The following is a 22397-nucleotide window of genomic DNA, read 5'->3' as shown; positions in this document are numbered from 1 at the left end:
CGTGGGTTCGAAGCTCGCATCGGGCTCTGTGCTGACAGCTAGCTCAGAGTCCAGAGCTTGCTTCCAATTCTGTGTCTCCTTCTCTCTCTGACCCTCCCCTGCTCACGCTGTCTCTCTCTCTGTCTCTCTCAGAAATAAATAAAACATTAAAAAATTTTTTAAAGATTTACAAATGAGGAAATCAAAGTAGGCAGTGTGTGTGTGTGTGTGTGTGTGTGTGTGCGCGCATGGCGCGCACTCCTGTGCATGTTCACAAACACATGTGGCTATTTTGTTTTTTTTTTTTTAATTTTTTAATGTTTTTAATTTACTTCTAGGAGAGAGAGAGAGAGAGACAGAGTGAGCAGGGGAGGGTCAGAGAGAGAGGGAGACACAGACTCTGAAATAGGCTCCAGGCTCCGAGCTGGCAGTCAGCACAGAGCCCGACGCGGGGCTCGAACCCACGAACCGCGAGATCATGACCTAAGCGAAAGTCGGACGCTTAACCGACTAAGCCACCCAGGCACCCCCACATGTGGCTATTTTGAAGGTGAGGTAGCAGGAAGTGGGGATAATTCTGGTCACATCAATCAATGCCTAAATCTACAGCTTAAATATTACCTAATGTTGAAGAAATTCAGAGCTGGAGAAAGACCTTGGAAATAATTTAGCACCTCCCTCATTTATAGCTAGAGAAACCAACAGAGACTTTGCTGCTTGTAAAGATGACTGGAAGGTTGAGAAACTTTAGGAACATAGTTAATATGTCAAGATATTAAGGGGTTTGTGGTAAGATTTTATTTCAGTATACGATTGTTGCTCCCCTTTTCTCAGGTCTGGCCTGAACTGTTAAGATAGCAGCAACAAAGCAAAAAAAGGCGTTTTCCAGTTTTCTGTTGAAAATGTTTCGCTCTCTGGTTCTAATCCCATCTTTGGTCGTTGGGTTCTTTGTGGAAAGAAAGATTGAACCAGAGGATAGAAAGCCCTGACATGGTAGAATTATCCAGGAAGATGGTGGAGGGATAAGAAACCCAACCAAACTTCTCATCACAAATTCTATTAAAATCAATCAGAAATTTTACTAAAGAATTTTCATCAGTACTGCAGAGATCAGTCACTAAGGTAACTTCAGGGAGAATGCATTAAACTGGAAAAATTAATGTGGCCTCCCTGAAAAAGTGTCATCACTCAAAAAAGAAGAAAGGAGGTACAGAAAACTTTATTTTAATTAATCCTGAAAAAGAGAAACCACAGGGAACCACACAAAGAATTCAGAAAACAGTTGGAGCCTCTTTTCAAAGAAATGGATACCGATATCCTCTCAAGTGAGAGAAGGTCAGAATTAAAAAGAATGAAGGTAATGATCATTGCAAAAAACAAACTGAGGTTGTTGTTTAAAGTGTACAAAGCAGAAATTGCACTTAAATCAGTTGGAAAAAACCACTAAAAAACCTTCAGCGATATATTCAGAATTTTAAGAAACTAAACTAAGAAATGAAACAGTTCAGTTGGCCCATTCTGGGGAATAGAGCTCAGCATTGCAATTTCTGCATAGTTAGATTTCTGAGATAAGCAGACAAAATAAAACACACTAAATCAATAATTAAAGATGCAATAATATTTTCCCCAGAACCTATAAGAGGTTAGATTTGAAATGAGAAGAGCCTGTAGTCTCATAGAGTCCTTAGAACATTTCAGGAGCAACTTGCTATTTACTAGCTAGCTCTCACACTCGTGCATGTTCTCATTTGCCCTTCACAACAACTATGTGAGGTGAACAGATAATATTATTCCCTAATTTTACTGATAGAAATTAGCCCCTGAGAGGCTGAGTGATTTGTCCAAGAGATATAACTAGGGAGTGAAGAGTTCAAGTTCAAGTCCAAGTTTTGCTCTCCAAAGTGGGAGGCTCTTATACACATTTTACACACTAAGGAAAATAAATCTACAATGACAACAAAGAAAAGATCACTTAAAATTTTTTTAAATGTGTATTTTTGATACACAGGGAGACACAGAATCAAGAGCAGGCTCTAGGCTGACAGCACAGAGCCTGATGTGGGGCTGGAACCCATGAGCTGTGAGACCATGACTCGAGCTGAAGTTGGACAGTTAACCGACTGAGCCACCCAGGTGCCCCATAAAATTTTTTTTAACATTTATTTATTTTTGAGAGAGAAAGAGTGTGAGCAGGGGAGGGGCAGAGAGAGAAGGAAACACAGACACTGAAGCAGGCTCCAGGCTAGGAGTTGTCAGCGCAGGGCCCAGCGTGGAGCTCAAATTCATGAACTGTGAGGTCATGACCTGAGCCGAAGTTCGATGCTCAACCGACTGAGCCACCCAGGCGCCCCTGGAAAAGATCACTTTTAAAAGAATGCAAATTGGACAGACTATTGCCTTTTGTAGTAACATAAAAATAGCTTGGTGAATATGGAACAATCACCAAGAATGGGGGTGGGTGGAGAGAGAGAGAAAGAGAGAGAGTGTGAGAGAAATGTGTCCATTCATTCATAACCTTGCCACACTGCCCTCCATGTGGGATGCCACAAAGACCTCTTCAAGGTCCTAGAAGCCCAGCCAGTCACCTTTTTCCAATTAGTTCTCAGGACTGCTTCTAACAGAAGTCTGCATTAAGCACGGAAACCTAAATAGGTGGCATTGACCTGAGTTATCTATTACAAAAATACGTAAATGAGAACAATATGAGGAAGCATTTTTGTTGTTGTTGTTGATAAAGTACAATTATTGTATTTGATGGAATGAGAGTAAGGTGTATCCTTATTCCTGTATGAGGCATTACAAACTGCTGTCACCTTTCTAAGAATTATTTGGCTAAATGTGACAGGAACTATCCTCTCCACTCAATACTACCCGTCTTGGAACTTAACCTAAAGCAATAGTGCAAAGAAGAAAAAGTTATAGATGGTTACACTGATATTATTTATAATTGTTAAAACTTGAAATAAAAACCCAATAATTGGGTTTTAGCCCACATGAATATTATGTAAGCTATTAAAAATAATGAAAATTAAATGTGTGTATTAAATTAGCAATGGGAGTAGAACTAACTTTTCACATTATCCTGATTAAACAATGAAAAGCGTGTGCGTATAGATAAAAATTGGAATGCAGTTCAGAGAAAGGACATGAATTCATTTAGGGAGTGGGATTGAAGCTGAGCTTTCTAATTTCTTTCTTTAAATAATTTTTAAATTTAAAATGATTAAGAAATGACCAGTCCTGTTCAGGTCAGAGATTTGTGGCCTCTTCCAAAGGATGAGAAAGTGCTGATAGGCACGGTGTCTGAGTAGGAGAGCTGAGGCCCATGGGCCTGGGGACCAGGGCTGAGAAGAGACCTAATTTGCCCTCTATCTTCTTCTTTTTTAAATTTATTGTATTTCATTTTTTAATTTTTTAATTAAAAATTTGTTTTAATTTTTATTTTTGAGAGAGAGAGACAGAGTGCTAGTGGGGGAGGAACAGAGAGAGAGAGAGAGAGAGACAAAGAATTTGAAGCAGGCTCCAGGAGAGAGAGAGAGAGAGAGAGAGAGAGAGAGAGACAAAGAATTTGAAGCAGGCTCCAGGCTCTGAGCTGTTAGCACAGAGCCCGATGTGGGGCTTGAAATCACGAACTGTGAGATCATGACCTGAGCTGAAGTTGGCGCTTAACTGACTGAGCCACCCAGGTGCCCTTTCTTCTTCTTCTTCTTTTTTAAAAAAATATTTTTTTTAAATAAATATTTATTTTAAATATTTTATTTATTTAAATAAATATTTATTTTAAATATTTTATTTATGAGAGAGAGAGAGCACGTGTACATGAGCAGGGGAGGGGCAGAGAGAGAGGGGGAGAGAGGATCCAAAGTGGGCTCTTTGCAATGCAGGGCTTGAATTCACGAACCGTGAGATCATGACCTGAGCCAGAGTTGGACACTTAACTGACTGAGCCACCCAGGCGCCCCACCCTCTATCTTTGATGCCTTTTGAATTTTGTATCCTTTGCATGGGATACCAATTTTGAAAATGATATCCAGGTGTAATAAATATCCATTGACTATATTTCTGATCCCCAAATTGGGCCAAATGGTCAGACGATGGGACAGAATAGTTAAAATCAGTGTGGCCTTAGAAAATCCAGAACATTCAGTGAGTGTGCCAGATAATTGGAAGGGTGGGCACTTAAAGCCATGCCGAAGCTAGACAGAGGGCAACAGGTAGGGGGTGGTCCACCTGGGAGTCCAGTTGAAGTGGTAGAGATCCGAGAATGTCGGGGTTGAAGGCCGAGAGAGAGCAGAGAGAGCTGCAGAGCCAGTGATAAAGTGCTTGTGTTGCAGACGGCAGGAGAGTGGGCCCAGTGGCCAGGGAGGCAGGGCTACCCCATGAGGGCTATCCCATGGCAGACAGAAACCAGGGGTAGGGCGTGGAGCAGGGCCAGAGCCTCCAGGGGTGTGAGGTGGGGGACACCGCAGAGGCTCAGAACAGGGGAGCCTACTGGGGCGGGTTGCTGAGGCCAGGGCCAAGTGGGTGGAAGTGGATGCACCTGGCTGGGCCCAACGATCCAGGGCCAGTGGTGCTACGGTAGCTGCAGATCTTAATAGTTCCTTCTCTTACATAGTTGGCAAGGGAAAAAGGGTGGGATTAGCATTCAGAAGGCCTAGGTTCACGTCTTGCTTTGGGGACCAACTCTGGACCTTGATCACTGTTCTGTCATCCTCAAATATGGGTAATATTACCTGGAGGCAGAAAGAGGGGGCAACAGTGAGCCACCTGCAGGAATAGGGAAATGGGGATCTAGGTACTCTCTGAGTTGTAGCTACCAGATCAGCACAAAACAGCTCAAAGCAGAGAAGTGCCATGTCACATGAAGGAGGCAAAAAGGCCACTTGAGATGGACTGAAGCCTGAATAAAGACATTAGCTTGTTAGAACAAGAGCTGAGGAGCCACAGAGCCCTGAAGAGTGGTAGGTGTCTACACTGGCTAAGCGCTCCTCTGGTGAGGGACAGGGGTAGTGTTTTTGTGGACGGGGATGCATCAGGCTTCTCCGACCCTATCAAACACTTGAGTCACGGTAACCTCCCCGGCAGGTAGCCCTCTTGTGGCATTCTCTGGCACTGTTTGGCTTCCCTCATAGCCTGTCCCACAGGCATAAGACTCACCATTGGAGAATGAGAATAACTGGTCCCTTTGAAAGTTGATTTTCATTGTTCATCAAAATAGTTAAAAACAGCAACTTCGGGACCAGGTTCAAATTCCATCTCTGCCCCCTGCTTTCTTCAGCTGCCACCAAGGTGCCTGGCCTTTCTGAGGAAGTAAAACTAAGGCTGTGCTGGGTGAGGGCGTTGCCTCATTCCGTGACTAGCACTGGGCCAGGCCTGTGGCCCAGCACACCTGCACCAGGGCCTTCATCTGGCAGCTCCCCTGAATGTACTCGGTCCTTGTCCTGCACGGCGAAGAGGAGACATAAACAGAGGAGAGGATCAATGCCCTCATTAAAGCAGCGGTGTAAACGTGGAACCTTTCTGGCTAGGCTTGTCTGCAAAGGCTCTAGCTGATGTCAACATGGGGAGCGCACGGCATGTGGTAGGTGCTGCGCACGCGCTGTGGTGCATGTGGGAAATGACTGACTTGGCATTCTGGTTTATCCACATTGCACTCTACGAGCTTAGATTCTTAGAGATGCTGGCGCCCCTGAGGGACTGTCCCGTTCTCTCTGTGCTGGTAGAATCTGGGTTCTGAGCCTGTAACTTTGAGAGGAAGACATTCAGCCGTGGTGACTTCTCCAAAGTAATGCCCTGTGGGGACCTTAGACAGGGACCCAGAGGGCTGTCTCTGCCCGTCTACTGTGTTCTTCTCTTTCTTCCACATCTTAACGCCACTTGGGACTGTTGAGAGCACTGGATGGGATGTCTGTAAGACCCTCGCAAGACAGCAGGCTATAAATGATACATGATAAATGAATGAATGAAATTGCCTGCTTACCCCTTCCTCCAGGACTGGCAGTCCTTGGGGAGACAGATACGTGCAGAAATCGTACAGCCACATATGAAGAGGAAGGAGGAATGTACTGTGTCAGGGGAGGGAGGTAAAGGAGGAGATTTCATTGGTTTTGAAGAAAAATCCAGGAGTTTCCTAGAGGGAGGAGCTTCCAGAAGGAGCATGTGGTTTGCATGCATCTTGGAGGGGTAAACGGGCTACTGGGAGCTGAGGTGGCTGCAGCCTGGGTGCATGTGGCAGAATGATGGGAGACGAGACAGAGTAGTCTGATGGGGGCCAGATCCCATGAGTATGAACAATGACAAATTGTGCTATGCTAATAGGTTTTGATTTCATCTTACAGGAAATGGGGATCCCTTGAAGAATTTCAGGCAGGTGAGTGACAAAAAGGAATTTGCATTTTTCTTATTTATTTAATTTATTTATTTTTTAAATGTTTAGTTATGCTTGAGAGAGACATAGCACAGGTCCGGGAGGGGTAGGGAGCGAGGGAGACACAGAATCTGAAGCAGGCTCCAGGCTCTGAGCTGTCCGCACAAAGCCTGATGTGGGGCTCGAACTGAAGTTGGACACTTAACCGACTGAGCCACCTAGGCGCCCCAGGAATTTACATTTTAGGTGTGAGATCCTTTAGAGCCTGGGAGGTGTCTTTTTTTTTTTTTTTTTTTTTTGAGAAAGAGAAAGAGACAGAGGCAGGGGGAAGAGTAGAGGGAGAGAAATCCAAGCAGGCTCCATGCCCCATGAGGAGCCCCACATGGGCCTTGATCCCACAACCCTGAGATCATGACCTGAGCTGAAATCAAGAGTTGGCCGCTCAACTGACTCCTACCCAGGCGCTTCGAGAGCGGGGGAGGTTTCTTATCCATGCTTGTGACTTTAGTAAAAGACATAAAATTTTATTCATAGTAAGAAATCCACATTTGGTAAATGAATGAAAGCACTGGTGGCTACAGAGAAGAGATGGGCCTGAGGGAGACCACCAAGGAAGCCAGGTGCGGGTGCTGAGTGTGTGAGTAAGGGGAGCCCTGTAGGGCTTGGGATGAGGTGACCACATTTGAGATTTGTAAAACCATACCATTAGGCGACCCGCTGTGGTGGGGGCACTGATGAATGAAGACAAAGCAAAGATGGCTTTATGATTTCTAGCTAGGGTGATTGCAGAGCTATTAAAAATGGAAAGAAACGAGGGGGAAGAACCAATTTGCTAACATCTAGGACACCACCACAGTATGAAGTGCTCAGTGGACATAAATGATGTTTTCTTGTCTCAGTAATTTTGCCTGAAAATGAGGCTGTCATCGTCAACACTGCTGATCAACTCTTCTGAGTCTTTGAGGGGGCCCAGAGTTTGAGTTTCAAGGTAGGATTAAAGAAATCACGTTGCAATGATCACTCATATTATTTAAGGTCATGTGTATGATGGGACATCTTTGGAAGGGGCAAGTATAAGCAAATGTGTTTAAATGTAAAGATTACAAATATACAACTGAATGGAAGGTCCAGAGATTTCCCTTATACCCCCCACCCCGGCAGTGTCTCCCACTGTTAACATCTGCCACCAGAGTAGCACATTTTCTGCAGCTCATGAATCTACACTGACACATCATTATCACCCGGAACCTAAAATTACTCTAAAAAATAAAATCTATTGGTTAAAAAACCCCACACAACTGTATACTAGTGTACGTTGTGTATGTATGCATATACAACTGTGTACAGCTATCTGTGGTGGAGACAGATAGGACCGTCTGGTGTGGTACCCTGACCCTGGGCCTCTCTCTAAGTTGCGCAACAGAGAGCCAGCTCCCAGACTCACTGTCCACAGGACTGAGGGCTCTCAAGTTCTCCAAGGCAGCTGCGGCATGTTACAGAATCCCCCTAAACAATAGGCTCTTAAGATTAAAACTGTTTGGTTTGCATATCTAAAATATTTATTCTGGGGTGCCTGAGTGGCTCAGTCAGTTAAGCGTCCGACTTCGGTTCAGGTCATGATGTCATGATTCCTGAGTTCGAGCCCCGCATCGGGCTCTGTGCTGATGGCTCAGAGCCTGGAGCTTGCTTGGGATTCTGTGTCTCCCTCTCTCTTTGCCCCTCCCCTGCTCATGCTCTGTCTCTGTCTCTCTCTCTCTCAAAAAAAAAAAAAAATTTCCCCACATGTGGCCACTTTTATACACTTCTCCTAACAGCAGAGAACAAGGGGTGGGCACCGTGCTGGACATCTCCACAGAACCTTCTGTCTGTCTGGCCCCGGCACACACTGCTCCCCTGGAGGCTGGCAGGGCAGGCAGCTGGCCCTGCTGACCCCGCCCCCTGTTCTACCTGCACCGAGGGATGCTCGTCGGTGTCCATCCTCAGCCCTTTACAGAACTGCTGTGTTGTCTGATTCAAGCTCCCGAGGAAATAACAAGTACTTTCTGTAGATGAGAAGACAAATCGGCTTGTGGCCGACAGCTCTGAAGTCCACTGCAGCTAGCAGGGCAAAATTTACTGTTTCATCTCACAACGCATGTGTTTTAGCTGTTTCTACCACCGGACTTAACAAAACTCTAACGTTAAATTTAAAGTGGCACAGGGATTTTATGAAGATCCTGTATAGTAAGTTCCAGCCCATATTGCCCTATTCCCAGAATCTAAAAGACTGGTATTTACTTTTCTAACTGTTTCCGGTGTGTGTGTGGGGGGGAATTTTAGATCTGTTTCTCCCCAGGCCTCCCAAATAATGGTGGTGTATTTTCTCTCTAATGGCATGGACAGAGGCCCTCTTCTGCTGACTTTATTGATCAGATTTGAGTTAATGGTAGTGGTTTGTTTGAAATAGATTTTTGTATGTGTATGGTTGAGGGAGAATACATGCAAAGAGGCACGTAGAATAGTCCTTTGGGTTCTTGCTGTGACCAAGAGGTTTTTATCTTTAAAAAGGATTCTTTTTGAGAATAAAAAATTACGCTTAACAATCTTTGTTGGCTTTGTAGTGGGTCCAATTATTGGGAGATAGAAAAATCTCATCAGTGACATTTTCAGATTTAGTATGACTACATTTATATACTTATAAGGACCAGTTGTATATAAAAACATTCATTTTGATAAAAATTATAAATGCTTGTTAAAGCACTTTTGACTTCCTTCTTTTCTAGTAACTGCTACCTAAAAATATCTCTGAATGTTATGTTAAGGGAAAATGTTTTGAAAAAAGTGGAAAGTTCTGTGAGGTGTATAATCCCAAATCACATAGAAACAAAACAGAAGCAAGATATGTAAATGAGGGGTGTGTGTGTGTGTAAATTCTATATGCCATATATTTTCTACCATCCACTCTTCAGTAGAGAATATTATCCTTGTATACTCAGGAACACAGTAATGATAGATTTCTAATGAGCCCTAGAAATCTTGATAACGTGAACCAAGAATGGGAACCTGTAGCTAAACTTTATCTTGACACAAAATAAAGGAGAGGTTTCAGGAAGTTCGGGGCAGGGTCTACCAGCTCTCTCTATACTCTGTGGTTTTATGTGGTTCTTGCAAAACTGGCTCAGGCAGAAGACAGTGGTGACAGGGTTATAGAGCCCGAGGCTGAATCAGGGCGAGGCTTCAGACCCTGACGTGCATGATCAGGAGCTCGGCACCCAGTAGAACAAGGAGGAAAATGCTAGTCACCCCATGTCTTTTCTTTTTCCAACTTCTGAATATGAAAACACATTTGGTTTCTATGTGTTTTTCTGGAAGGAATGGTTGGGGTGTCTGAGGTGGTCAGGGACAGAGGAAAGTGATTAAGAAGGCATTTGCTACAAAGCAATGGGAGAAAGACTGAATTGCTCTGTGCATGGCTGATTGAGTTCTTCCAGCTTTTTCTATGATAAAGAGGATAGACAATTGGGTATTTTCCTCCTGGACAATTACTGTTACACAGATTACCAGTGGGATCCGAAGCATTGCCACTTGTGGACGGCTTGGAAGAGAAGCATTATTAAAAGTCATTTGTAATGGGATGTTACTTCTGGCTATAAAAAAATCTGATAACCAAATTCATAATACAAATGATTAAAAAGGCCAAAAGATAATGGCAGACTTTGGTAAATGTACTCGTCATGAATGCCAGATCTTTCTAATTCATGTGCCTTGCTTTGGCATATTGAATATGTAAACTGTGGTCCATCTGGACTGAAACAAACCTTATTAAGACAGCATTCTGGGAAAGGAGGTTTTCCCTCTGCCCACTACTGCCTTGAAGTTTTTGTTTGTTTTTTAGATTTTTTTTTTTTTAAAGTAATCGTTACACCCAGTGTGGGGCTCGAAACCACAACCCTGAGATCAAGAGTTACACGCTCCACCGACTGAGCCAGCCAGGAGGCCTTGACTTGAAGGAATGAAGTAATCATTCCTAAAAGATGCTCAACAGAATTTCTTAGATGAACCGATCTCAAGTGCAACTCAGCGTTTCCTAGTTCGTTAGCAGGGAAGCTAAGGAGTGTGCTGATCCAGAAAGGGTGTGAAAGGAGGGGCTTTAGCGTTGGCGAATGGTACTTATGTCAGCAGCTAGTGTTGGAAAAGTATAAAAGGCTGTAGCTTCATTTCAGACGTCACTAAGACATTGAGTGCACATTGGTTGTTGAGAAGGAAGCTCGTGGCAGGACATTATGAGGTGACAGACGTGCAGACGTTGAGGCCCGGTGGAAGGCGACGCTTCCCAGACACATGACCAGTGGCCGCAGTGTGCGGAGGAATGGGAACAACAAGGTTTCACCCCCAAGTGGTGTTAGAGCTGACGGAGAAAGCGTGAATGGCACTAAGTCTCTGGGGGCTACATGGAGTCTACGTGGCCACCAGGTAATGAGATCTGAATTTTGAGCTGCCCAAAGCCAGTGGTTTTTCTCAAACGTGGACAGATCTGCCCATATCTTAGTTTTGGGACAAGATACTTTACTCCCTTTGACAAGAGGTTCTTTGATTTGAAATTAAGGATAACTGAAACAAAATATGGGCTGGATTCTGTTTCATCCCCTGCTAGTCTGACCCCACCTGGTGTACTGTCATCCAGTTCCAGCACCCACCGCCCAGCATTAGTGCAGACTCTATGAGCTGAGGGCTTGATCCTCCACAAGACTGCTCCCACATCAGATACCAGGCAGACTTTGGGGGTGCCCAGACCACCTGCGCTATTGACCAATTGGTTACAAATTTGGGAGGTTCCCACAACCCCCTCAGGCTTGATAATTTGCCAAAAGCACTATAGTTAAGAACTATACATTTATTACAAAAGGATACAGAACAGGACCAGCCAAATGAGGAGATCGTGGTGCAAGGTCTAAAGGGTCCTGAGTGCAGAGTTTCCCTGCCTTCTCTGGGAGAATCAGGAGCCGTCACCCTCCTGGCCCAGCCATGTGCTCATCGACCAGAAAGCTCTCCTGCAGACCAGTTTTTATTGGGCTTTTATTACACAGATGTGATTGATGAAATCATCAACCAAGTGATGGAATGTGATCTCCAGCCCTCCTCCTTACCCTGGAGGTAGGGCTGTCACTCAAAGTCCCAACCTTCTAATGAGGTGGTTGGTCTTTCTAGTGACCGGCCCTCATCCTGAAACTATCTGTGAGCCGCCCCCACCCCCAGCCTGTCATCTTATTAGCATAAACTCAGGTGTGATCCAGGGGCACATGAATAACAAGTACACTTCTGTTACTTGGGAAATTCCGAGGATGGTAGAAGTTCTGTGCCAGGAACCTGAGACAAAGACCAGACAGACCAGCTCTGTTATAGCATGAGAAGACAGGTGATACGGGCATGCTTCTGTATAGTGAACGTTAAATGCTATACAGAGGGTTCTGAGATGTCTTCCAAACTGTAGCCAGCACATAGAGAAAAGTCCATATGATGACACAGCAAGAAGACGGCCACTTGCAAGCCAAGGAGAGAGGTATCAGGAGAAACCAGACCTTCCAATACCCTGATCTTAGACTTCCAGCCTCTGGAACTGTGAGGAATAGAATTTCTGTTAAGGACCCAGTCTGTGATATTTTGTTATGGAAGCCTTAGCAGACTAATATGGGGCCTTTGCTTATGCATTTGCTCAGAGTTTGCTTTTCTATAGTCTTTGCCAGTTGTATTCCTGAGGAGGCTCTAAGATATTCTACAAGATGCCTGCTAATTTGCCAGCATGGGGATGGCTTCTGGCTCTGTGTAGGTGCGAGGACTCTGCCTGAGCCGCTCTTCTGCGTTGACCCTTCTGTGCTCGATTCTGTCCTTTTCTTTTTACGGCTGTGCTGTCCATGGCTGTTTCTTACCTACATTTTGTTAGACTTCTTGTTCAGACCATTAAATGTGTCCTGGGCTGGAGCAGCCCCAGGGCTCTTTCAGTTAAATGGCCTTATACCAACTGTCAGGTGGATTAGTGTTGTCAAGTATAATCATTCTGTTGGGAAGCTATAGGAAACAGATGCAGGGGAATTAGGTAAATTCTACCGGAGCACATATAGCTAGTTGGTAAAATGAGTAAAATTTGAATACCAAGCTTTTACCTCATATTTAACTCTTCTTTCCACTCTACCCGTGAACTGTCTCATGTTTGTGAGTTACATGAACAGAAGCATTTTGTTGACGGTCTTTCCACCTCTCAAAATGTGTGGAACCATAGCAAACTACTTGTCCTGTTAGTGTCATCTAATCATTAGATTCTGGGAGCTGCCAGAAGAAGGAATTAATAGCAATAAGCTCGATTTTTCCTAACATTCCCCAATTAAGGGAACTTGACGCATATCCAGATGACAAAACTGCTACCAATTATCCAGAGGTTTCTCTTCAGTCTCCACTTTATAAAAAGTGGCTGGTGAATTCATCCATACCAGGCGCTGATATGTTTATACCTTCAGTTTTAAAAATCAGTGAGAAAGAAGACCTCAGTTTTCCCACCTGAGAAGAGAGTGTTCTAAAAACATCTTATTTTAAATTAGTTGCTTATAGACACCCAACAGGTTCCATAAAAGATGGGATACGGATGTATTTTAAGGGGGATGTAATTTAAGGTTGTATGAGATTAAAAAATAAGGGTGCACAGAAAGTTTCCAGCTCTTCCAGTCGATCTGATGGATGCTCGAGTTCTTCCCTTGATTATCTTGTTCTTTAGCCAATAGTCTTCATGTTGAAATGAATAGAATGGAGATGATTAACTCAGAAATAGGCAGGTCATCTGACAAAGAGGAGAAATAACCATCTGCCAAGAGGACCTGTCCTACTAAATCTTCTGCATCTCCTCTGAGGCTTAAAGACATTTGTGTCTTCCTCAGCCAGCTTCTCCTGAGTCTTCAGACTCAAGTCTTCTTGCTTGGAAATACCTGCTTCCCGTGCTCATATTCACACAAATCCGCAGGTACCGTGTTTCGTGATTTAGAAGAGTTTTTCCCTTTTTAATGAGGATCCAATCAGGATAAGATCAGCAACAGCAGCAGTTTTAGAATTAATCATTTTGTTTGTTTTGTTTTTAAAGCCCAAGTGAATAGCTCCTTCAAAACAGATCTCAAAACGGAATGGACTAATTGTACTCAAAATTCTGGTGCACAGCCCTGCACATCACAAGACGTTGCCTTCCCCTGGCATATTTCTAAACAGTTATAGATTGTGTTCTCAGTTTGTGCCATGTCATTAATAGAAGCAGATGAAAAAGCAGCCTAGCCCCTTATCCCTTTCTTCTGTTGGCTCTGATACTCGGGGTCTTCTTTTTGCTCCTCCAGACCCACTTTCCACCCATCCACTCCTAACCAGGGAGGCTGGTCCATATGGACATCATCAACATACTCTGATGCCTTCTGGCTCTGGTCAGGTTTGGCTAATGGAAGCCATCAACAGGAGACAGAGATGGTGGGTACAGAAGAGGTGGAGGTGTGTATTCCAGAGGCTTGCTTCCTTCCAGTTCAAGAGGGATGGCTGCATCTCGCTTCCAATGAGTGGCCCTTTCCCTGTAGCTATGCTGTGTGGGTACCCAGAATCTCCCTTTCCTGAGACCCTTCAGGGTAACCAAGGTAGGAAGTATCCATTGTTGATTTCATAAGCCCTGCCTAAGACTCTGTAAATAGTCAGTTTATCAAAATCTCCACTAGCCTGGTTTGCATGAACCATCTGTTTCTAGATGGGTCTGATACTATTCTTTGTGTTCCTATCTCTCCTTTTGTTGTCTCTCATTCACCTTTGTCCCTTTCCTCTTTCCTAATTTCCTCCCTCTGACTGCCATTGTTAATTTCTATGTATTATCTCCTCTTCCTGATCTTCATTTTGTCTTTTTCTCTCTGACATTTATATTCATGCTTTTCATTACAGTAATACTGTATTATTTACCGTATTTAGGGGGTGGAGATGAGTTTCACTTAATGAAAATCTTAAATAGTTTTGAAAAATATAAAAGCAAGTTGTTCTTGCTACCAGAAACGTAAAATGGTATGACCACTTTGAGAAGCAGTCTGGCGGTTTCCTGAAAAGTAAAACACACATTTATAATATGATCTAGCCATTCCACTGATAGGTATTTGGCACCCTCCCCCCACATTGAAAGCACACAAAAAATTTTACATGAGTATTCATAGCATTTTTATTTATAATAGCCCCAAATGGAAACAACTCAAATATCCACCAATAGGTGAGAGTATAAACAAATTGTAGGATATCTATGCAATGGAATACTACTTAACAGCCAAAGGGAATGAACTATTGAGATGTACACAATATGGATGAGTCTTGAAATAATTAGGTTGAGGGGTGCCTGGCTGGCTCAGTCAGTTGAGCGACCAACTTCAGTTCAGGTCATGATCTCAAGGTTCGTGGGTTCGAGCCCCGCATCAGGCTCTGTGCTGACAGCTCAGAGCCTGGAGGCTGCTTCAGATTCTGTGTCTACCTCTCCTTCTGCCTCTCCCCCACTTGCTCTTTGTATGTGTGTGTCTCTCTCTCAAAAATAGCTAAACATTTAAAAAATTTTTTAGAAATAAGTAGGTTGAGTGAAAGAAGCCAGACAAAAAAGTTGCATCTGCAGGTCTTCATCTATATAAAAATGAACTAATCTGTAGTGACAGAAAACAGATGGGTGGTTGCCTGCAGGGGGCAGGGGGCTGAGAGAGGCCCAGGAGAGAGGGATTATAGAGGAGCATGGGTTAACTTTTGGAAGTAATGAATATGTTTACCAACTTGTTATGATGGTTTCACAAATGTAGACGTGTCAAAACTTATCAAATTATGCACTCTAAATATGTGCAGTTATACCTCAATAAAGCTGTTAAAAATAACACACAGTGATGGGCTTAAAGATAGTCTATTGTTAACAAATTACCATAAACAGTGGTTTAAAATAGTATACATTTACTTTCTGATAGTTCTGGTTGATACAAGTCCAAAATCAGTCTCATTGGGCTAAAGTCAAGGTGTTGGTGGGGCTTGTTCCTTTTGGAGGTTTTCAGAGGAGAATCCATTTCCTTGTGCTTTTCAGCTTCTAGTGGCCATCTGTATCTCTTGGCTTGTGGCACCTTTCTCTGCCTTCAAAGGGCATCATTCCAATCTCTGCTGTCATCATCACATCACCTTCTCCTCCATAGTAAGGGCTCTCTCTGCCTGCCTCTTGTAAGTACACTTGTGATCACATTTAGGGTCCACCCCAATAACCCAGGATAATCTCCCCATCTCAAGATCCTTTAAATTTTTTTAAAAGTTTATTTATTTAATATTTTTATTTTGTTTTTGAGAGAGAGAGAGACAGAGTACAAACAGTGGAGGGGCATAGAGAGAGGGAGATTCAGAATCTGAAGCAGGCTTCAGGCTCTGAGCTGTCGGCACAGAGCCTGATGTAAGGCTCAAACTCATGGACTGTGTGATCATGACCTGAGCCAAAGTCGGACGCTTAACTAACTGAGCCATCCAGGCGCCCCTAAGTTTATTTAGTTGTGTGTGTGTGTGTGTGTGTGTGTGTGAGAGAGAGAGAGAGAGAGAGAGAACATGGGGGTGGGGGGGCAGAGAGAAGGGAGAGAGAGAATCTCTGTCATCACAGAGCCCAGTGCAGGGCTGGAACTCACAGACTGTGAGATCATGAGACCTGAGGCCAAATCAAGAGTCAGATGCTTCACAACTGAGCCACCCAGGTGCCCAAGATACTTAAAAAATTTTTTTTATTTATTTTGTGCGAGAGAGAGTGCACATGCACGCACATGAGTGGAGGAGGAGTGGAGAGAGAGGGGGCAAGATAATCCCAAGCAGGCTCCTCACTGTCAGTGCAGACAGTGGGGCTTGATCCCATGGACTATGAGATCATGACCTAAGCTGAAATCAAGAGTTGGACACTTAACCAAACGAGCCACCCAGGCGCTGCCTCATCTCAAGATTCTTAATCATCTCTGCAATGTGACCTTTGCCATATAAGGAAACATTTATAGGTTCTGGTGTTTGGGACTTGCATATCTTATGGGGCCATTACTAAGCCTGCCTCAGATGGTACATCATTTGCTCTGCAAAAATTCATGTTGTTTGGTGTCTGGGAATAGCTTATCTCTTTCTGTTTTGCACTGAAGTATTTATAAGTAGCCCTGGCTCTTGAAGAGGAAAACTTCCAGGTTGGATACTCCCTGAACATCTCACTGTGCAGGAATCACTGTTACTTCTGTGCAGGACACAAGACATCGCCAGTGTAGCAGCCTAAACCTCTCAAACCAATCCTCCCATGGGCCATGCATTTTTGTTGCAGAGAGGGCTCAGATGGCTGGGGGAGGATGATCCTTTAGACAAATGTTGCCCATTCTGCCCAAAGCTATTCCCTATTTTAAAGTCTCCTATCTGCCCTATGTTAACTCATCTCTAATCATACCCCTGCCTCTTTAAAATACTATCTTTTCGGGGTGCCTGGGTGGCTCAGTTGGTTGGGCAGCCAACTTCGGCTCAGGTCATGATGACCTCACAGCTTGTGAGTTCAAGCCTCGCCTCGGGCTCTGTGCTGATAGCTCAGAGCCTGGAGCCTGCTTCCGATTCTGTGTCTCCCCTTCTCTCTGCCCCTCCCCTGGTTTTGCTCTGTCTCTCTCTCCCTCAAGATAAATAAGCATTAAAAAAATTTTTTTTTAAATACCATCTTTTCCAGTCTGACGGGTGAGGTACTAGGAAAATGCTCACCACCTGACTGGTCTGTAGAAAGGGAACCTCAGGGCCCATTTGTAGAGATGTTTCTAGAGAAGCTGCTGAGATGGAGCTGTCATTCCTAAAGAAGGAAGGACCCTTGGGCTTTGCTGACCCTCAACCCTGGCCTTGTGGGGCTTTCTCAGAGGAGTGGAGAGGCTGGGGATAGGATTTGTTGTGCTGGGGAATGATGTTAGAAAGATACCTTACCTTTTAAGAAGACCTCCCCCTGCCCCACCCCCTCAGGGCAGCAGATGGAATCTGAGAGATGCTCTTGTGGCTCACAGCCTCTGGAGTGGCTGCCTCAGATCTGCACTCTGGCCCACACCTACAGGAGGCCCGGGTTGTGGAAGTAGCTCTACTCAATCAAAAATATCTCCACACTGGGAGTTCTCCAATGTATGATTGCCTCCAAAAGGCAGACAAATGCAAGACTTGAATCTAGACTAGGGAGTTTGTGGTTCTAGCAATGCCCTTGGAGCCCACAGGATGGTTCTCAGTCTGTAAAATGAGGGGGGTAGCTCACATCTGCAAAATACTCTCTTAAAGAAGGGAAGATGGTCCTATTTGTTCCTTTTGCTGCCCTGGCATGCTGGATTTCCTCCATGCAGCATGTAGCCTGGGGATTCTGGCTGACTCTCTCATGCAAAGGGTCAGGTAAGGGGAGATGGAAGTGTTATCCTAGTGTGGACACAGCTGAAGTTCCTTCCCTTGCCTGAAGGGGTCAGCAAAGGCCCAGGCAGGGTGGAGACATCTTGACTCCCAGGAGAGACAATTCTTAAGAGGCCATCAGGCCCAGGGGACAGTCCCTACTGAGCTGCTGCTGTGTGATTAATTTCTCTGCTTGCGCATTGACAGATTCTTGCACAGCGTTTCCCTAACTGCCTGGAGATAGTGGGGCAGGCCTTGGATGTTGGAGAATGGGAGTCTATGTTGGATACAGGAAAGGGGGTGGGCCCAAGGCCCCAGATTGAGGAGAGCCACGAGGGTGTAGAACCCCCCAGCTCTGCCTTCTTGGACGATACCCCTGGGATGTCTGTGTCCTAGCCAGGGCCTGTAATCAAGCCTTCAAGCTAATTGGATGATTTCCGCATAAAATGAAATTGTGGATGAAGAATGGGGATGCAGGAAACAGACTAATGGTCCTAATGCTTTTTCCTCAACTTTCCCTTCTCAATAAAGTACAGTCATCTGACTCCTTGTTTGTGTGCTAGGAAAATTATGACTTCTCTGAGAGGCTCTTCGCAATGATTGTTTTGTTCCTTGTTGTCTGTGCATAGTTGAGTGGGGACAGGCAGAAGAGACCTTGACAGAAATGGTCAGTAAGTCACAGTCTGACCCTTTGATGAGCATCTGGCTTCTTTTCCAGTCTCACTGGTTGCCTTATTTTCAATATTCAATAATATTTGTTTTTTAATTACAAATGTGTGACAAAAATACATGCTCTTATTATTTTAAAAAAAAAAAAAACAGGAAAGAATAAAACCCCCTTTACTTGACTCCTACAGTCTACCCCTTCCTATGAAGAGAGAATCTATCATTGTTGATTTGGGAAATCTCTTTCTCTGTATATGTGGTGGTTTGAAAATATGTCCACAGTATTTGATCCTACTTCCTTCAAATGCTGGAGCCGAATTCCCCTCACCTTAAGTGGAGGATGTACTTAGTGACTTGCTTTTAAAGCATGGAATGTGGTGGAAATGATGGTTTGTGATGTCTGAGATTAGGACTTGAGTGTTATTAGGTCTTTCTCCTCTTTGTCACTCTCTTGAACCACCTGCTCTGGGGAAAGCCAGCTGTTCTGTTGGGAAGACACTCCAATAGATCTAGTGAGAGGCCTGTGTAGTGGGGAACTGACGCCTCCTGCCAACAGCCATATGATTGAGCCATTAAGAAATTACTGTAATGGGGCGCCTGGGTGGCTTAGTCGGTTAGGCGTCCGACTTTCGCTTAGGTCATGATCTCGCGGTTTGTGGGTTCGAGCCCCGCGTCGGGCTCTGTGCTGACTGCCAGCTCAGAGCCTGGAGCCTATTTCAGAGTCTGTGTCTCCCTCTCTCTCTGACCCTCCCTGCTCACGCTTTCTCTCTCTCTCTCTCTCTCCTAGAAAAAAAAAAAAATTAAAAAAAAAAAAAAAGAAATTACTGTAATGGATTCTACCACCTCTGAGGGCACAGGCTCTCTGATATCAGGCATTATGCTGCTGAGGGTTTCCCTCTCTTGGAAATAAGTAGGGGACAGAGCACGTACTCCCCAGGTATGCTTTTCTATTGCTAAAGAGTCCCCTAAGCGTTTACATAATAGGCATGTTTACCTTCAGAGCTTGGGTTATGTGGTGGTTGCTGATACTTGCTGCCAGTACTATCCTTCAGGATGAGAGGATTTATTACTTCTGGGGGTTGCTGGGGGTGCTCTTGGCAGAAGATCCTCAACAATCAAACCCTTCAGGATTTCTTTCACTGAGAGAGACACCATGCCCAAGGTCTTGACCCCTTTCCAGCAGCTCACATCTGATGATTGATGAATGAGTGGTATGGATCCCAGCCCTCTCTCTCCAGCTCAGGAGGGCCCTGAAGGGCACACCATCTTCAGATTCCCCCCGCAGGATTGCTTGAGCCATTGCGCTAAGACCACATTGCAGCTAGACTCCATCCTCTGCCCACCCTGCCTCCCATGCGTCCTTTTCACAGGTGTTGGTACTGGAAGGACTTGCTAATAAACCTCCTCCTGCATGTTAGTCTTCATCTCAGGGTCTGCTTCCTGGGAAACCCAGGCAGAGATGGAGTATTCTAAGCAAGTAGATGATGAGGTGAGGTTTGAGAGCTGGATGACTGGCACCCGGCTGGCGTCACGTGTGGTAGACAGAGCACTGATAGGAGGTGGCAGCGCAGTTGTCCTCTGGTTATGAGCTGTGATCATGTACTGGTGGAAGGGAATGTGTCAGCTGTTGCAAGCCATTTGACACACATAGGGAAAATAGCAGCCATATTGATGCTCTGGAGAAGGATACAAAAACTGAGGGCAATCAATCCGTTATTAAAAGCTAAGTGTCAGATCTGGAGGACCTCTTTGGAGACCTGTAAAGAGGCTCTTATCTCCTGCAGTGAGAGGGCAGAGAAAGCTGAGAATCAGGCTCAGAGCTTAACTGCAAGAGTAGAGGAGCTCCAAAGAAGGTTCGACTCCCAATTGAGGCAAGTCAGCTAGGCCAAGGACAGACAGGCCCTTGAAGGGAAAGAATGGGACCCTGCACATGAGATAGGCTGTCAGAGTTGATACCCCAGAATTATGAATCCTCATTTTCCCCTGGGACCTGAGGAGTAGAAGCAGGAGTGGCCCTGTTAGCCATCACTCCTGGTGACCTGCTTGGGGGGAAATCTCTTTCCCACTCCTCCAACTCTGGCTCCTGTGAATTGAAAGCATTCCCAAGGAGGAAATTCTTTGAATTGGGAAAAGGCCAATGTTCTATTGAACTATAAATTATGGCTGTCACCTGGATACTTTGGGCTACTTGGACAAGGGACAGCAGACAAAGAGAGGATTCACCATCCTGACAGGACTAACTGACCCTGACCATTAGGCAAGATAGAGCTGCTGATACACAGTGGGAGCGGGAAGGCTCACATTGAGAAGGCAATGTGGGAAATCTCTTCAAATAGAAACCTCACTCTATTTGTTATAGAAATTTACTTTATATATACATTCTTTTATATACGGTGGAATTATTTTATTGCAAGACCCAGAACAAAACAGAATAACCTACATGGGAACTACCTAATCCTTATTAATAGGGAGTTAGTTAAGTAGATTATGATTTATCTACTCCTTATGGATCATATGCATCTATTAACAGAATGAAGTAGATCTCTGTGTTCATCTCTAAGACATATTAAGTGCATAAGTGCAAATAGTAATGTGCAGAATAGCCTACATAAATCTTTTGATATCAAGAAAAAGATATAAATATGTATGCTGACATAGGTACATACAATATTTTTCCAAGTGATACATAAACATTTTTAAAAAATGTTTATTTATTTTTGAGAGAGAGAGAGAGACAGTGAGAGTGGGGGAGAGGCAGAGAGAGAGGGAGACACAGAATCCGAAGCAGACTGCAGGCTCTGAGCTGTCAGCACAGAGCCCGACGCGGGGCTCAAACTCATGAACTGTGAGATTATGACCTGAGCCGAAGTCAGATGCTTAACCAACTGAGCCACCCAGGTGCCCCCATAAACATTTTTTTTTTAAGTAGTGGTTGCCTTTAGGGAGTGAAATTGGTGGGTTAAAAAATTTTTTTTATATCTTTCTGTAATATTTGACTTATCTAACCATATCCATGTATTATATTGCTTTCACTTATAGATAATAGCAAATGTCTGGGAAGTGGTAAGCCATTACAATTTTATGCTTTACAATTTTTGTCTTACAAATTATTGCATGCTACTTAGGAAAAGTCAGGAAAAGAAGTGTAGAGTAGGTTAATATCTTCTCCCTGCTTTTGGGCTTCAAATCATTTGTGAATTATATCGTAGGACTTCAGAAAAAGAAGCCTGGTGAAGCATCCATTTGTGTGTCATTGTCCCAAAACTTCTCACCACCTCCGTATTCCCAGTAAGAGGAGACACTTCTTACTGGGTTATGTGTAGTTATAGAAGGTGTCTCTGTGTATGTGTCCCCTGGATTATATCTGACCAAAGGGGTACCATATATCAATGGACACAGTCTTCCCATATTACCACTCAGAACATCTCTGAGCCTGGGGAATAAGCCTGATTTGGGGCTGTCAGAATCACTGTGACTTCCTTCTTGTTTCTCTCTCTGTGGATTCTCTCTCAGGGGCACAGGAGTGGTCCTGCCAGCTGGTCTCAGTCAGGGACACTCCTGCTGCTCAGGCATGCTGTAGTGACTTCGGCTGTAGTGACTCCGGCTCTCTCCTCTTAGGAGCTCTGTTTCCATGTAAATGTGTGAGAGCAAAGAGAGTTATGTTTGGGTTTGTTTGGAAGCTGGGTAGCATCCAGGAACCATATGTCATATTCCATTTGGTACATCAGGGGAGGGCTGATGCAGCTTCATTTGTCTACAGAGTCTGAACCCAAGCCCTCATTCAGTTTAATATCCTTTTACTGCTATGCAAATAACTCACAAAGGAATGGATCGCTCCATTGTCAAATCTTGTAATGTTCCTGGTAACCAGGATTGGTTCCTCACAAAATTACCAGGTTTGGTCAGTGCCTTTAGGTTCTGTCTCTCTTACGCTCCCTGGAAAAGTCATATCTTCCCAGAAAGTACCAATTTTTCAGGG

At 44.3% G+C, this 22397-nt stretch overlaps 1 long non-coding RNA gene across 1 annotated transcript in view; it reads left to right on the top strand.

Annotated features, from left to right (window-relative positions):
• Positions 1 to 22397, top strand: part of LOC120247029 — a 154506-nt gene that overhangs the window by 21236 nt on the left and 110873 nt on the right. The gene's annotated exons all lie outside the window — the stretch shown is intronic.

Source organism: Hyaena hyaena, unplaced genomic scaffold, assembly GCF_003009895.1.
Source record: "Hyaena hyaena isolate Hyena2069 unplaced genomic scaffold, ASM300989v1 scaffold_497, whole genome shotgun sequence".
NCBI classification, from domain to species: domain Eukaryota; kingdom Metazoa; phylum Chordata; class Mammalia; order Carnivora; family Hyaenidae; genus Hyaena; species Hyaena hyaena.
Note: the sequence above shows the minus strand (reverse complement) of the source record. Positions and strands in the feature narration are given on the sequence as shown.